The sequence below is a fragment of the Oncorhynchus kisutch genome, unplaced genomic scaffold (genome assembly GCF_002021735.2).
Source record: "Oncorhynchus kisutch isolate 150728-3 unplaced genomic scaffold, Okis_V2 Okis05a-Okis16b_hom, whole genome shotgun sequence".
Lineage (NCBI taxonomy): Eukaryota > Metazoa > Chordata > Actinopteri > Salmoniformes > Salmonidae > Oncorhynchus > Oncorhynchus kisutch.
Window position 1 is genome coordinate 566,027 of NW_022261982.1, and position 12,420 is coordinate 578,446.

Genomic DNA, 12,420 nt, shown 5'->3' on the forward strand with positions numbered 1-12,420 from the left:
TTCTATAGAACACACCTCTCCAGAGAGAGATAGGATGGTGTCTGTTGAGCAGGGGGGAGGGCGGGGCATAGGGAGAATCTATTTATGTACTGTATTCTATAGAACACACCTCTCCAGAGAGAGAGGATGGTATGTTTATGTACTGTATTCTATAGGACACACCTCTACCAGAGAGAGAGAAGATGATATGTTTATGTACTGTATTCTATAGGACACACTTCTCCAGAGAGAGAGAGAGGATGGTATGTTTATGTACTGTATTCTATAGGACACCTGGTTTAGATTGGAACAGGGAGCAGTGGTAGAGGATGGCTGTGACCTCGCTATAACCCTCTACCCTGGTTTAGATTGGAACAGGGAGCAGTGGTAGAGGATGGCTGTGACCTCGCTATAACCCTCTACCCTGGTTTAGATTGGAACAGGGAGCAGTGGTAGAGGATGGCTGTGACCTCGCTATAACCCTCTACCCAGGTTTAGATTGGAACAGTGCATACTGGAGCCAGAGATAACTGATCTATGTTCAGTTTCTACTTTGCATAACATTACCTACACCTCAATGTGTGTTTTTTTCCTTCTACTCTCCAGAGGTGTGTGTGTGTGTGTGTGTGTGTGTGTGTGTGTGTGTGTGTGTGTGTGTGTGTGGCATTGGTTGTATTCCACCTACATTATTGGAGGCATTCTCTGTTAATAGGCCAATCCTCTATTTGCTCTACTCCTCCAGATCCTGATAAAACACTGTTGTTTCTCTACTCCTCCAGACATCCTGATAAAACACTGTGTTGTTTCTCTACTCCTCCAGACATCCAGATAAAACACATTGTTGTTTCTCTACTCCTCCAGACATCCTGATAAAACACTGTTGTTTCTCTACTCCTCCAGACATCCTGATAAAACACTGTTGTTTCTCTACTCCTCCAGACATCCTGATAAAACACTGTTGTTTCTCTACTCCTCCAGACATCCAGATAAAACACTGTGTTGTTTCTCTACTCCTCCAGACATCCTGATAAAACACGGTGTTGTTTCTCTACTCCTCCAGACATCCTGATAAAACACAGTGTTGTTTCTCTACTCCTCCAGACATCCTGATAAAACACGGTGTTGTTTCTCTACTCCTCCAGACATCCTGATAAAACACTGTTGTTTCTCTACTCCTCCAGACATCCTGATAAAATACTGTTGTCTCTCTACTCCCCCAGACATCCTGATAAAACACTGTTGTTTCTCTACTCCTCCAGACATCCTGATAAAACACTGTTGTTTCTCTACTCCTCCAGACATCCTGATAAAACACTGTTGTTTCTCTACTCCTCCAGACATCCTGATAAAACACAGTGTTGTTTCTCTACTCCTCCAGACATCCTGATAAAACACTGTTGTTTCTCTACTCCTCCAGACATCCAGATAAAACACTGTTGTTTCTCTACTCCTCCAGACATCCTGATAAAACACTGTTGTTTCTCTACTCCTCCAGACATCCTGATAAAACACTGTTGTTTCTCTACTCCTCCAGTCATCCTGATAAAACACGGTGTTGTTTCTCTACTCCTCCAGACATCCTGATAAAACACTGTTGTTTCTCTACTCCTCCAGACATCCTGATAAAACACTGTTGTTTCTCTACTCCTCCAGACATCCTGATAAAACACTGTTGTTTCTCTACTCCTCCAGACATCCTGATAAAACACTGTTGTTTCTCTACTCCTCCAGACATCCTGATAAAACACTGTTGTTTCTCTACTCCTCCAGTCATCCTGATAAAACACTGTTGTTTCTCTACTCCTCCAGATCCAGATAAAACACTGTTGTTTCTCTACTCCTCCAGACATCCTGATAAAATACTGTTGTCTCTCTACTCCCCCAGACATCCTGATAAAATACTGTTGTCTCTCTACTCCCCCAGACATCCTGATAAAATACTGTGTTGTTTCTCTACTCCTCCAGACATCCTGATAAAACACTGTTTCTCTACTCCTCCATACATCCTGATAAAACACTGTTGTCTCTCTACTCCTCCAGACATCCTGATAAAACACTGTTGTTTCTCTACTCCTCCAGACATCCTGATAAAACACTGTTGTTTCTCTACTCCTCCAGACATCCTGATAAAACACTGTGTTGTCTCTCTACTCCTCCAAACATCCTGATAAAACACTGTTGTTTCTCTACTCCTCCAGACATCCTGATAAAACACTGTGTTGTCTCTCTACTCCTCCAGACATCCTGATAAAACACTGTGTTGTCTCTCTACTCCTCCAGACATCCTGATAAAACACTGTGTTGTCTCTCTACTCCTCCAGACATCCTGATAAAACACTGTGTTGTCTCTCTACTCCTCCAGACATCCTGATAAAACACTGTTGTCTCTCTACTCCTCCAGACATCCTGATAAAACACTGTGTTGTCTCTCTACTCCTCCAGACATCCTGATAAAACACTGTGTTGTCTCTCTACTCCTCCAGACATCCTGATAAAACACTGTGTTGTCTCTCTACTCCTCCAGACATCCTGATAAAACACTGTTGTTTCTCTACTCCTCCAGACATCCTGATAAAACACTGTTGTCTCTCTACTCCTCCAGACATCCTGATAAAACACTGTTGTCTCTCTACTCCTCCAGACATCCTGATAAAACACTGTTGTTTCTCTACTCCTCCAGACATCCTGATAAAACACTGTGTTGTCTCTCTACTCCTCCAGACATCCTGATAAAACACTGTTGTTTCTCTACTCCTCCAGACATCCTGATAAAACACTGTGTTGTCTCTCTACTCCTCCAGACATCCTGATAAAACACTGTGTTGTCTCTCTACTCCTCCAGACATCCTGATAAAACACTGTGTTGTCTCTCTACTCCTCCAGACATCCTGATAAAACACTGTTGTTTCTCTACTCCTCCAGACATCCTGATAAAACACTGTTGTCTCTCTACTCCTCCAGACATCCTGATAAAACACTGTTGTTTCTCTACTCCTCCAGACATCCTGATAAAACACTGTTGTTTCTCTACTCGTCTGTGTTGCTTTGTGGATCTGGATAGTCCTCTCTGTCTCATATTGAGGTATCAGGAGAGTGGAAAGTGTGAATGGGGAGGGGGGAAGGGGAGCTGCTGTTATCATGTCCCATATTCCGGTGGGAACTCTGATAGTGAAGCGTAGGAGGCAGCCTGGGTGTGCCAGGAGCGATTTGGAACGCTCCGAGTGCCTGGAAAGCTGATAGGAGGGGATGGATGGCTCTCCTCTTCTTTCCCATACAGCCGTCTGCATCTGTTCACTAAAGCCACTGAGACAAGAGCCTCTCTCTTCTCTGTCCGTCTCTGGCAGAAGGAGACATCTCAACCTTCTCTGTCTCTCATCTCAACCCGCTGGTTTAGAGTATGACCTACATGGGGCTCAGTAGTGGAGTTGGAAGGGATGCTTTCATGTGTATAGATTACATTTGCTTAATGCTTGCGAATGGTCTTCATTGGTCGCGTATAAGCGCACGCAGACACACATGCACAATATCATGCTTAAAGTTGAACATCTCTCTCTCTCAGCACTCACTCTTAGTACTACTGACTCTGTGTCAAGTGGCTTAGCCAGTACAGTAAGTCGTTTCAGACGCTCTCTGTGACTCTCTGTGCCCGTCACGGTGACCGTGATGGGCATAACGGACATTGGCACGGACTAGTGTCATGGCTCTTTGCCTATTGTCTCTCTGACCTCCGGTATCTTCCACAGCAGGTCCAGGACAGCTGCTGCTCTCTGCTCTCCTCAGGGAGCCCTGCTTACTGCATGTGGTGGTGTTGTCTTGTAGGGTCTTGTGCAACGCCAGGCTGCTCAGAACCAGATATAAAGTATGGTAGAAAAGGCTGTTCTTACTGGCAGAGAAGTGCACTTTGGCCTTCTCACTGATGCAGCTTATGATTTAGGCCTAGCTGGTTACCGGGGGGTAATAGGGAGGACATTGACTGTAGTGATGTAGCTGGTTACCGGGGGGTAATAGGGAGGACACTGACTGTAGTGATGTAGCTGGTTACTGAGGGGTTATGGGGAGGACACTGATGGTAATGATGTAGCTGGTTACTGAGGGGTTATGGGGAGGACACTGATGGTAATGATGTAGCTGGTTACTGAGGGGTTATAGGGAGGACACTGACTGTAGTGATGTAGCTGGTTACCGGGGGGTTATGAGGAGGACACTGACTGTAGTGATGTAGCTGGTTACTGAGGGGTTATGGGGAGGACACTGACTGTAGTGATGTAGCTGGTTACTGAGGAGTTATGGGGAGGACACTGATGGTAATGATGTAGCTGGTTACTGAGGGGTTATAGGGAGGACACTGACTAGTGATGTAGCTGGTTACTGAGGGGTTATAGGGAGGACACTGACTGTAGTGATGTAGCTGGTTACTGAGGGGTTATGGGGAGGACACTGACTGTAGTGATGTAGCTGGTTACTGAGGGGTTATGGGGAGGACACTGACTGTAGTGATGTAGCTGGTTACTGAGGGGTTATGGGGAGGACACTGATGGTAATGATGTAGCTGGTTACTGAGGGGTTATAGGGAGGACACTGACTGTAGTGATGTAGCTGGTTACTGAGGGGTTATGGGGAGGACACTGATGGTAATGATGTAGCTGGTTACTGAGGGGTTATGGGGAGGACACTGATGGTAATGATGTAGCTGGTTACTGAGGGGTTATAGGGAGGACACTGACTGTAGTGATGTAGCTGGTTACCGGGGGGTTATGAGGAGGACACTGATGGTAATGATGTAGCTGGTTACTGAGGGGTTATAGGGAGGACATTGATGGTAATGATGTAGCTGGTTCCTGAGGGGTTATAGGGAGGACACTGATGGTAATGATGTAGCTGGTTACTGAGGGGTTATGGGGAGGACACTGACTGTAGTGATGTAGCTGGTTACTGAGGGGTTATGGGGAGGACACTGACTGTAGTGATGTAGCTGGTTACTGAGGGGTTATGGGGAGGACACTGATGGTAATGATGTAGCTGGTTACTGAGGGGTTATAGGGAGGACACTGACTGTAGTGATGTAGCTGGTTACTGAGGGGTTATGGGGAGGACACTGATGGTAATGATGTAGCTGGTTACTGAGGGGTTATGGGGAGGACACTGATGGTAATGATGTAGCTGGTTACTGAGGGGTTATAGGGAGGACACTGACTGTAGTGATGTAGCTGGTTCCCGGGGGGTTATGAGGAGGACACTGACTGTAGTGATGTAGCTGGTTACTGAGGGGTTATGGGGAGGACACTGATGGTAATGATGTAGCTGGTTCCTGAGGGGTTATAGGGAGGACACTGATGGTAATGATGTAGCTGGTTACTGAGGGGTTATAGGGAGGACACTGATGTTAATGATGTAGCCTGGTTACTGAGGGGTTATGGGGAGGACACTGATGTTAATGATGTAGCCTGGTTACTGAGGGGTTATGGGGAGGACACTGACTGTAGTGATGTAGCTGGTTACTGAGGGGTTATGGGGAGGACACTGACTGTAGTGATGTAGCTGGTTACTGAGGGGTTATGGGGAGGACACTGATGGTAATGATGTAGCTGGTTACTGAGGGGTTATGGGGAGGACACTGATGGTAATGATGTAGCTGGTTACTGAGGGGTTATAGGGAGGACACTGATGGTAATGATGTAGCCTGGTTACTGAGGGGTTATGGGGAGGACACTGATGGTAATGATGTAGCTGGTTACTGAGGGGTTATGGGGAGGACACTGATGGTAATGATGTAGCTGGTTACTGAGGGGTTATGGGGAGGACACTGATGGTAATGATGTAGCTGGTTACTGAGGGGTTATGGGGAGGACACTGATGGTAATGATGTAGCTGGTTACTGAGGGGTTATAGGGAGGACACTGACTGTAGTGATGTAGCTGGTTACTGAGGGGTTATGGGGAGGACACTGACTGTAGTGATGTAGCTGGTTACTGAGGGGTTATAGGGAGGACACTGCCTGTAGTGATGTAGCTGGTTACTGAGGGGTTATAGGGAGGACACTGACTGTAGTGATGTAGCTGGTTACTGAGGGGTTATAGGGAGGACACTGACTGTAGTGATGTAGCTGGTTACTGATGGGTTATATGGAGGACACTGATGGTAATGATGTAGCTGGTTCCTGAGTGGTTATAGGGAGGACACTGATGGTAATGATGTAGCTGGTTACCGAGGGGTTATGGGGAGGACACTGATGGTATTGATGTAGCTGGTTACTGAGGGGTTATAGGGAGGACTGCCTCCAAGATTTATGGTCATAGACTGCACCGTTGGCCACACCCACCCCCCCTATGCTAACTTTGCCACCACTACTGAAAAAAATCCTAGGGTAAACACTGGGATAATGTTAGCCTAATGACTAGTGGATCATGTATATCATAATGTTAGCCTGATGTCTTTGGTGGATAATATACATGATAATGTATATCATAATGTTAGCCTAATGACTGGTGGATAATGTATATCATAATGTTAGCCTGATGTCTTTGGTGGATAATATACATGATAATGTATATCATAATGTTAGCCTGATGACTAGTGGATAATATACATAATGTATATCATAGTGTTAGCCTGATGACTAGTGGATAATATACATAATGTATATCATAATGTTAGACTAGTGGATAATATACATGATAATGTATATCATAATGTTAGCCTGATGACTAGTGGATAATATACATGATAATGTATATCATAATGTTAGCCTAATGACTAGTGGATAATATACATAATGTATATCATAATGTTAGCCTGATGACTAGTGGATAATATACATGATAATGTATATCATAATGTTAGCCTGATGACTAGTGGATAATATACATAATGTATTTCATAATGTTAGCCTGATGACTAGTGGATTATATACATAATGTATATCATAGTGTTAGACTAGTGGATAATATACATGATAATGTATATCATAGTGTTAGCCTGATGACTCTGGTGGATAATGTATATCATACTGTTAGCCTGCTGACTCTGGTGGATAATGTATATCATAATGTTAGCTTAATGACTCTGGTGGATAATGTATATCATAATGTTAGCCTAATCACTCTGGTGGATAATGTATGTCATGTTAGCCTAATGTCTCTGGTGGATAATGTACATGTTATTGTATATCATAATGTTAGCCTAATGTCTCTGGTGGATAATGTGCATGTTATTGTATATCATAATGTTAGCCTAATGTCTCTGGTGGATAATGTACATGTTAATGTATATCATAATGTTAGCCTAATGTCTCTGGTGGATAATGTACATGTTAATGTATATCATAATGTTAGCCTTATGTCTCTGGTGGATAATGTACATGTTAATGTATATCATAATGTTAGCCTTATGTCTCTGGTGGATAATGTACATGTTAATGTATATCATAATGTTAGCCTAATGTCTCTGGTGGATAATGTACATGTTATTGTATATCATAATGTTAGCCTAATTACTCTGGTGGATAATGTACATGTTATTGTATATCATAATGTTAGCCTAATGTCTCTGGTGGATAATGTACATGTTATTGTATATCATAATGTTAGCCTAATCACTCTGGTGGATAATGTATATCATAATGTTAGCCTAATGTCTCTGGTGGATAATGTACATGTTATTGTATATCATAATGTTAGCCTAATCACTCTGGTGGATAATGTATATCATAATGTTAGCCTAATGTCTCTGGTGGATAATGTACATGTTAATGTATATAATGTTAGCCTAATGACTAAGTAGCCAAGGGGAATATGTGGTCTAGACAGACTGACTACCGGCCTGTCTCCCCAATGTCCTCAATGCTGTCTTGTTTTGGAAAAGCAGAAGTGTGTTCTTGAATAGCCCAGAACATTCCGTAGCCAGCCAGACCATGTGAGTGTGTGAATTCTGTCCTTCTCCTGAAACTTATGGGCATGGGGGCCAATCGGGGCCCTGACATTGCTGGACAGCCATAAGCACGTGTGTGTGTCTAACTCCAGGCTCCATTTCATCTCACAGTTCAGCTGAGGCCACAGGCCACTGCCTTCCAGCACTCTGTGCTTTAGTAAACCTGTGACCCTGGAACAGAAAACGTGACTGGTCTCTGAAACTATCAAGTTTTGGGGGTCAAATCCATTTGAACTCAATTCAGGAAGTGGTGTAAGGAAGGGCAAGAGAATCCAAGTCCAGTTAATCAATGGAAAAGCCCTAAATAAACCAAGCATTATCCATTCATGAATTAAATTCTTATCCATCTTCTGATTTGTCAGTGAACAATACAACTGCCTCTTTTGGAGCTTCTTAGCCAATGAAAACCCAGTGTCTTTGTGTCACCACCATCACAGCTCCATTTGGATCCTGTCTCCTGCTTCCTGGCCCACTAACTTCCCCGCTCTGGCTGTTCTATTCAGGAGTGGAGATGGGGGAGAGCAGCTTTCCCTGTAACACTGACAGATGAGCTAATGATGGTGCTCCTGCCATTTCCCCAGCAGCCAGGCAGAGGAGATGGGAGAGAGGAGAGGAGGACAGCACTCATGGCTTTGATTGATGGCTGTGGGCTTTATTAAAAAGTATCCTGGCATTGGCTGCTTTCTAGAAGCTTCTTCTCTGCTCTCCCTCATTCCCTCCTATTGGTTAGTCCTGTCTTAGAGAGAGAACAGAACTGTGGTTTCTACTGCCAGGTGTTCTACTGATCCTTGAGAGCCTGGTCACTGACATGTGACTCTTTCCTCTCCTGTGTCTGTGTGTGAACTTACAGCTCTCCTCTCCTGTTAATCAAGAGCTACTGAACGAGCTAGTAGGCTGGGGTAGACCCTCGTCGTCGTCCCCCCCCCCCCTCCTCTTCCGTCTGTGACTCCTGAAGCAGGCCTAATCTTCTGTTTGCCTTGCCATTGTGCGCTGTACAATAGGGCTGGCTGGAGGATGAAGGCTGCAGCAGAGGGCTAATGAACAGCATTGAGCCCAGAGGAGGTGGCTCACAGCCAGGAGTGTTCCACTGAGACAGAGAGAGACTGGTGTCAGAAAGGGTAGGGTGTCAGAGAGGATAGGTTGGTGACATTGCACTAACTGTACGCAGCAATAGATCCATGTCTACCTCAGTTTACACAGCAGGTCAGCTAGATGTTTGCTCAACCTACATCAGCTAACACTGAGATTCTACTGTATCTGACATCTGAACTCAAGACACTCAACAGTCGGTACACACAGCAAGCCCTACTCTACCCTGCACCACCACCCTGTGCTGCTGACATCTCTCATCTGCCAAGATGCTGTGTGACTATTGTTGGGAGGTACTGTCAATCAGTCAATAGGCCTAGAATAGGGGGGTTGTGTGTGTGTGTGTGTATATTCAGATGTTATGGCTAAATGTAGTTATGTACATTGTGTGTGTAACCCATATGACTGGTTCATATGAGCTGAGACACACTAGAGGTCTGCACGGGCATGAATTTCAGGCCCAAGCCCTACCCAGGCCCCTAACATTCAGCCCCAAGCCCTACCCATGCCCCTAACGTTCAGGCCCTACCCAGGCTCCCAACGTTTGGGCCCTACCCTACCCAGGCCCCCAATGTTCAGGCCCTACCCATGCCCCCAACGTTCAGGCCCTACCCATGCCCCACCTTACCCATGCCCCCAACGTTCAGGCCCTACCCTACCCAGGCCCCCAACGTTCAGGCCCTACCCTACCCATGCCCCCAACGTTCAGGTCCTACCCTACCCATGCCCCCAACATTCAGGCCCTACCCTACCAAGGCCCGATTGCTCCTGCCAAATTGACGGCCCGTTCCTGCCCGAACCCTAAATCAGAAAGATCTTTCTCCATCAATATCCATTAGCTGTTCTTCTGTCTGTCCCTCGCTCCCTGCTCTACTCACGCTGCATGTGACCTGAATGGCTCTGCTTGTGTGAGTATCCATAGCAACGCCTCTGCTTGCTGTTCTGTTCAATGACGAGACCGAGGGCAGTTTTAGTCGCTTTGAACTCTGACAAAACTCAAGGAACATAATTATTTTTCTGTAAAATAATCTATCCTGACAATGTTCTGGTCTTCTATTGGATGAGGTTTAAGCACTTCTGCCACCATGATATGTACTGGACTGCAGAGCAAATGTCTGCTTCAAACGGTTACTGATCTCTTTAGTGGTATCAGATCCCTGTCCGTACCCTAGTTATTGATGAGACAACAGGTCCTACCCGGCCCTAACCCAGTGTATAATGCCGGGGCCCGTTGGGTCGCGTAGCAGAGCTCTAACACACAGCGGTGTGGAAATAGACGGCTTCGGCCCTACCGGTTATAGACGGCTACGGCCCTACCGGGCATAGACGGCTACGGCCCTACCGGGCATAGACGGCTACGGCCCTACCGGGCATAGACGGCTACGGCCCTACCGGGCATAGACTGCTTCGGCCCTACCGGTCATAGACGGCTACGGCCCTACCGGTTAGAGGTGCTTTACATATGCAGTCATATCTTATCTAGGAAATAAGCTGGTCTTTATCTGGGCGAAAGCTTTATCCATCTGTAATGTCTGTGGTGAAAGGAGAACGGCAGGAGGTGAGAGGGAGAAGAGGAGGGAACACAGCCGCATTACAATATGATGTCATATATGACCGATGTGAGAATGCTTGGCTGATTTGTCACCCTTTGTCTCGCATGAAGTCCGATTAGTGACACACACACACACACACACTACGCTGCCTGTCTCTAATACCCTCAGGGGATGAACGGTTAGTTGGGCTCCACCCACCATGTGTGTCACCTCCACCCGGTTTGTTTTCTCTCTTGTGTGTGCGTGTGTGTGTAGGGCCTGTGTGCATGTGTGCGTGCGTGTGTAGGGCCTGTGGGTTTGCTGCTGACTAAGACAATAGTATCATTAGTCCATTTGGCCCCTGTGTGTGGCTCACTGTGTAAAGAGCTCTTCAGACGGGGGCCCTCAGCGGCACCCGGGGAGGGTGTGTGTTCTCGTGCCCACGCAGCATGATGGGTTTAAAGCCTGTTAGGACAGGTGGGATTCAAACTGGGAGGAAACAGACAAAACACCTCATGAAAGACAGAGTCTGTGTGTGTCTTAAAAGAGAGAAGTCTGTCAGAAAAGAGAGGTGTGTGCGTGCTCTAACCCTGGTCTAGTCTAATGGTCTAAGCCTAATGGTCTAACCCTGTTCTAGCCTAATGGTCTAACCCTGGTCTAGTCTAATGGTCTAACCCTGGTCTAGTCTAATGGTCTAACCCTGGTCTAGTCTAATGGTCTAACCCTGTTCTAGCTTAATGGTCTAAACCTGATCTAGTCTAATGGTCTAAGCCTAATGTTCTAACCCTGGTCTAGCCTAATGGTCTAACCTAATGGTCTAGCCTAATGGTCTAACCATGGTCTAACCCTGGTCTAGTCTAATGGTCTAACCCTGGTCTAGCCTAATGGTCTAACCCTGCTCTAGCCTAATGGTCTAACCCTGGTCTAGCCTAATGGTCTAACCCTTGTCTAGTCCAATGGTCTAACCCTTGTCTAGTCTAATGGTCTAACCCTGGTCCAGTCTAATGTTCTAACCCTGGTCTAGCCTAATGGTCTAACCCTGGTCTAGCCTAATGGTCTAACCATGTTCTAGCCTAATGGTCTAACCCTGGTCTAGCCTAATGGTCTAACCCTGGTCTAGCCTAATGGTCTAACCCTGGTCTAGTCTAATGGTCTAACCCTGGTCTAGTCTAATGGTCTAACCCTGGTCTAGTCTAATGGTCTAACCCTGGTCTAGTCTAATGGTCTAGCCTAATGGTCTAGCCTAATGGTCTAACCCTGGTCTAGCCTAATGGTCTAACCCTGGTCTAGCCTAATGGTCTAACCCTGGTCTAGTCTAATGGTCTAACCCTGGTCTAGTCTAATGGGAACCTGGACTTGAAAGACATATTGATCTTTACCTGCCTGATGTAGAAATAGTTTACAACAGAATTCTGTTCAGTCACATTCTAGTTTCAGAATGCTTGTCGACATCTCCGAGGATTCTGCTCTGTTGTCATTCAGACAAAGGAGGGATGTTCTTTAGCTTTGGATTGATGCCGTCACCATGCTGGTACCTTGTCAGTAAAATACCTCCACCTTGTTTGAGTTACTTAGTAACACACCCGTGTTGAGCAAGAACCTGTTCTGTTGTCAATAATTACCAGGCCTAGTGTTATTTAGACTATAACAGATTCCTAGCATAGGGCTTGTCCTTTCAAAGGATCCATTCTAATGCTCTAGAACCAAGGCCTCAAGGTCAAATGAGCGCACAATGTGGTCTGGTCACCGCTGTGGTTGGCACGGGCAAGTGCAAGTGGGCACCCTACAGCCGCCTGCCTGCCCTCTGGCACACCGTGTGTGTGTGTGTGTGACACACTCCAGGGCTCTGCCCACCATTGTTTAGCGCCAGCGTGTTGCGTTTTCACAACCGCAG

At 46.0% G+C, this 12,420-nt stretch overlaps 1 protein-coding gene across 6 annotated transcripts in view; it reads left to right on the forward strand.

Moving 5' to 3' along the window:
• agap1 (ArfGAP with GTPase domain, ankyrin repeat and PH domain 1) overlaps positions 1–12,420 on the forward strand; it is a 193,011-nt gene that overhangs the window by 17,963 nt on the left and 162,628 nt on the right. The gene's annotated exons all lie outside the window — the stretch shown is intronic.